At 40.5% G+C, this 5,269-nt stretch overlaps 1 non-coding gene across 1 annotated transcript; it reads right to left on the minus strand.

The window, feature by feature from the left end:
• Positions 1-1,532: 1,532 nt before the first annotated feature.
• TRNAV-GAC lies at positions 1,533-1,605 on the minus strand. Its single transcript has one exon. It is a non-coding gene; the product is annotated as a tRNA-Val (tRNA).
• Between the last annotated feature and the right edge of the window lie 3,664 nt (positions 1,606-5,269).

The following is a 5,269-nucleotide window of genomic DNA, read 5'->3' on the forward strand; positions in this document are numbered from 1 at the left end:
AGGGTTAGTGGTGCTGCTAAGGTAGATGGGGAGAATAAAAGAATGGCACCTGCCAGTGCTGGGCCAGCAAGGTAGAAGGTGAGCAGAAATAACTGAGGCTTGGTAGTGCCTCTGTGTCTGAAGAATGTTCCAGTGGATTGCTGTCCCTCCAGCACATGCCCTAAAATTAGTCAATTAATTGTCTTTGCATATGACCCAGACACTTCAGACTGCTGCCTCTGTGCTGGGACTTGGAGTGACTTTTTGCATGTGCCCTTTGAGAGCAGAGACTGTTTCCTACACTCCTCCTGCTCTCCCAGACATAAGCCCAGCTGGTTTTCAAAGCCAGATATTATGGGGGGCTTGTCTTTGCAATGCAGGTCCCCTGGGCTGGGGGTCTTGATGTAGGGTTTGGACCTTTTGCTCCTCAGAGAGGACCTCTGTGGCTGTGAGACTTCCCACGTATGGATCGCTGAGCCAGGGCTGTGGATCCTAGGCAGACTGCAGCTGACTTCTTACCTGTCTCAATGTGGATTTTTTCTTTATATTCTTAGTTGTGGAAAACCTTTTCTGCTAATCTTTAGGTCATTCTCTGAGATAGTTGCTCTATGTGTAGTAGTTTTGTTGTGTCCACGGGAAGAGTGAGCCCAGGATCTTTCTGCTCTGCCCTTTTGTTCTCCTCCTCAAGATATTTAATTATGTTTACTTTGCCTCTCTCTTGTAGAATTTCTATGTTTTAAAATTTGAATATGCTGTGAGTATTTTAGTGGGGATTTTTGCATGTGAAACGGTCTTAAGTCTTATGAAAATGTTTTTATTTTGTCCTTATGTTTGAATGATAACATTCTAGATTTGAAATTGTTTATCCTTTAATGCTTGAAAATTATACTCCATTGTCTTTATAAAAATTCCATTATCATCTTGCATTTTGTGTTCTTGAAAATTCTAGTGTTAGTCTGATTTTTGTTACTTTACAGGGAATGTTTTTTCCCTTCCATTTGGGAACCTTTACATATTTTTTATTTGCTTTAATATCCTTTAATTGTATTATAATGTAAATAAGGTATGAATTTTTCCTTATCTGTTCTATTTGGTCCTCGAAGAGCCTTTTCATCCTTAAGGATTCTCATTCATTAATCCTGAAACATTTATCTTCATTGTTTCTTTAGATATTTATCCTTTCCATTTCTCCACCCCATTCTTCTGGAATCCTATTATCTGGATGCTATTACTTTTAATTTTAGCCTTCATATTTCTTAGCTTAAAACTTTTTCTCTATATTTTCTGTCTTTCTATTATTTCCCATTGCTTTTAGGAAGAATTTCTCAATTCTGATCCTCAAATTCACTAATTCTTTCATTAGCTCTATTTCATCCTGTTATTCATTCCATTTCAGCTACATTTTTTTTTGCATATAATATTTCACTCGGTCCTTTTTAAGATTTCATATTCTTGCTTTACTTTAGTAATACCTTCCCACATCTCCTTAAGCATAGTTTTTTTTTTTTTTTTTTTGTGGGGTGGGTACTTAGGTTTTTTAATTTATTTTTTAGAGGATGTGCTGGGAATTGAACCCAGGACCTCATGCATGTCAAGCATGTGCTCTACCACTTGAGCTACACCCTCCCTCCCCTCCTTAAGCATAGTTACTAATATATTCTATTTGTTCAAATGTTTCTGCTTCAGATAGTGCATGATGTTTTTGTCTTTCTTTACTAGATTCTTGTTATTTGGGCTTGTAAGCTCATGCTCTACTGTGAATATCAGCCGCTCTCCCTGGTAATGTTTGTTGGGGAGGGCCAAATATTAGGCTCTAGTCTCCATCCATTTAGATGAGTCTAAAATAGTGAGATATGTTGAGCCCCAGGGCATTGCACCACAAGCGCCAGAAAAGCACTTTGTGTCATTCCCTTTTACTGCCTCTCCCCTGGGAAGAGTTTCTCCTTTAAATTGAATTACTGGGGAGAAGCAGCACTGAGATGAGTCAGTCTCCACAGATTCTGATTCCTCCAAGCATGGGAGTTTGGTGGAGGAGTGGGGATCAGGATACTGTAGGGCTAGGGCTGCTGTTATAATTAAGTAGGTGGTCCCTACTTACAGGACAGAGGGGAACACGCAGTGCCATCCATCTTCACTCCCAAGCTGTGTACCCTGGTAGAAGCCTCTAACTATCTAGAAGCAGGGATGCCTTTCCCTGATGCATACAGTCACCATATGGTCCAGCAGTGGCCTTGCAAGAGTTCTTGGTCAGCTGCCCCTGCTTTCAGCATCTCCTCACCCCATGATGCACCCACACTGCCTTGATTTTACTGCCCACACCAATGATCTGGAACGTAAATTTCTGCAGAGGATTGGTGATAATTGTTTCAGAATAATGAAGGGGAAAGCCAAGGGCTGTGCTTAAAAGCTTTTCTCCAATCTACCTTCTCACTGCTACCTCTCATAGCCTTTTGTCTCAGAATGCAATACAGTCTCCACGTACTAGATCAAACATCTTTTAGTCTATGAGATGTACATGCTTTCTGTTAGCTCCAAAAATTCAAGTTTCCCTCCTGCTTCTTCAAATACTTCAGGGTTGATTTTGAAGAAGGAGTCAGCAGGTCTGGGGTTATCATCTTTGTAAGATCTGGTAGGTTAAATGTGTATGTTTAAAATTATTTTATGTGACTTTAATTTTGAAAAAAAAAAATTTAGTCTGTTTCTTCTAGACCGTTAAGGCAATTGAAAGAGAACTTGGATGTCTCCAAATGAGGGTTGGTTGGTGGTATTATCAGTGTTCTCCAAAGAAATAGAAGTATTTATTTATACGAAAAGGTTTATTATGAGGAATTGGCTCATGTGATCATGGAGGCTGAGAGGCCCCACCATCTACTATTTGCAAGCTAGAGACTCAGGAAAGTTGGTGGTTAGTTCCAATGCAAGTCTGACAGCCTGGGAACTGGAGGAGTCAGTAGTGTAAATTCCAGTGCAGGGGCAGGAAAAGACTGATGTCTCAGCTCAAGTAGGCAAACAGGAGGCAAAAGGGTTGTATTCTTCCTTTCTTTATCTTTTTCTTTTATTCAAGTCCTGAATCGATTGGATAATGTCCACCCTCATTGGCAAAGGCAGTGGACTTTACTGAGTCCACCAATCCAAATGCTAACCTCATCCTGTTTAATTTGGGTACCCCTTGGTCCAATCAGACTGACACATAAAATTAATCATTATAGTTGGGAATCATAGAAGTAAAGTCAGGTAAAGAAGAAAGGACACCAGCTGCCCAGAAGACAAGGCTCAGAAGACCATGACTGCATCCTCAGTCAGTCAAGTTTCCTTGCCTGTAAATGGGGAGTAAGAATACATGTCCTATTTTCATCACATGGTGGTTGTGCTGTTCAAAAGGATGCTATCTATGGAAGGCACTGTGTACACCACTACAGAGAGAAAGCAGCAATATTTAACATGAACCAAAGAGTATTTGAAATGATATTAACTCTCAGGGGACAGGATGTTATTTGGCTGGGAAGGTGGTAATCCCTCCCCTCAGCGACCTGAGCGTATTTCAGACAGATCTTCAAAGCAGATCAGGTCTCTGCAGCGCAGAGTGGTGAAAACATTCCAAGTTCTCTGACCTCCCTGAGCCGGGGAAGGTTGGCATCAAGGACAAAAGCTTTCAGTTGCATTGAACATGGCCTGACAGGCTCCAAGTGGGTAATTACTTTATGCTTACTTACAATTTCCCTTTCAGCTTTGAAGGGTTAGAGCATTCCTCACTTCCTAGACGAGCAGGACTGCTGAGTGTTGCCAGGCGTATGTTGAACAGCTGCCCCAGTCACCCACCTCAGCAGACACCATATTTTAGTAATGAAGTCAAGGGCTCATATTGGGCAAGATGGTAACACATTTCTTTGATGAGTGTGTAGGACAAATGTGGCCTCTCTTTGAACAGAAGGGAGGGCATTTAGCATGTTTTTTCCCCTCGCTTTCATCAGAAGCAGGAATAAACCGAGAGCCAGCTTTGAGAGGTTCTCTGACATGAATCTAATTAAGAAAATATGTTAATTTTATCATGATCAATAACCACATCAATTACTCTTCAGTTATGAAAAATACATGCTCTTGAAAGTGGGATGGAAAATAAAATTTCATCTAGGGAATTGTGTCCTCTGAACATTTTGTGTTATAAAACTGAGATATTTATGGGCAGAGAAATACCTCCAATCCGTAGGGCGAAGGCAGGGTCTAGGCAATGAGGGATTTCACATAACTGCAGATCAGAAGTTTGAGTGGATTCAAATATGCTCATCCATTTGCCTTGTGTTTCCCCATTGCTTAGTTAGTTTAGTGATTTCAGTCTAGGCACTTAACTTTTCTGAACAGCAGTTTCTTTTATCCACAAAATAGAGGGGATAACGGTGCCTGTCTCCTAGAACTCTTGTGAGGAGTAAAGGAGATAGTGTTCCAGGCATATGGGAAGAGCTCAATAAATGTTAGTAATTACAACTATGATTGTTATTACTTACCTTTCTTAGTTTAAATACCACTTTTTTGTTACCACTGACTTCTGACCCTGTTCCAAGACTGGGTTGAGTGAATGGCTTTGTGCTTTCATAGAATACCCTACATTTCCTGTACAAAGAAGGAACATTTTTTTTTTTTTAGTACATACCAGGTTTTCTGCACTATTTGAGTTGTTTTTCCATGCGTGTATCATTACCCCATTTTACAAATAAACTTAGGTGCAGAGAATTCATATAGTTCATAAGGGTGAGATCTGAATGTAGATACATTTACTCCGGAACTCGTATTCTTAATGATGACGTTTACCATGTTTTATGGTGATTGTTAATGTAATTTTCTTTTCTTTGCTAGACGGCAAGCTCTGTGTGTTCCCAGCCCCTCATTCTTTCCAAAGCCACCACTGACTTGTGTGTGGTCTCACTCTCTCCGAAACCCATTGATGCCAACAACATTCTTACTTTTGGATCCTTGGTTTCACCTAAACCAGTAATGTCTTTCTCTGTCTTCTTGACTTGTAGTCTAATCTCTGTTTCAAGGTCATTTGCATCCGTATTGCCCTTACTGACAATCAGATCTGCTCTCATCCTTCTGACTATCTTCCACACTATGTTTCAGTCAGGGATTTTGATTGCAAGTGATAGAAACTGTCTCTGAGAATTTGAAGCAGGAAGGACATACGTTGGAAGGATGTGAAGTGTTCAGAGAATTGATGAGATCAGGACCAGGCTTAGAAAATTAGAAGTAACCAAGGATTATATCACCCCCACCACAGCTTCCACCAGTCCCCACC

Source organism: Camelus ferus, chromosome 21 (genome assembly GCF_009834535.1).
Source record: "Camelus ferus isolate YT-003-E chromosome 21, BCGSAC_Cfer_1.0, whole genome shotgun sequence".
NCBI classification, from domain to species: domain Eukaryota; kingdom Metazoa; phylum Chordata; class Mammalia; order Artiodactyla; family Camelidae; genus Camelus; species Camelus ferus.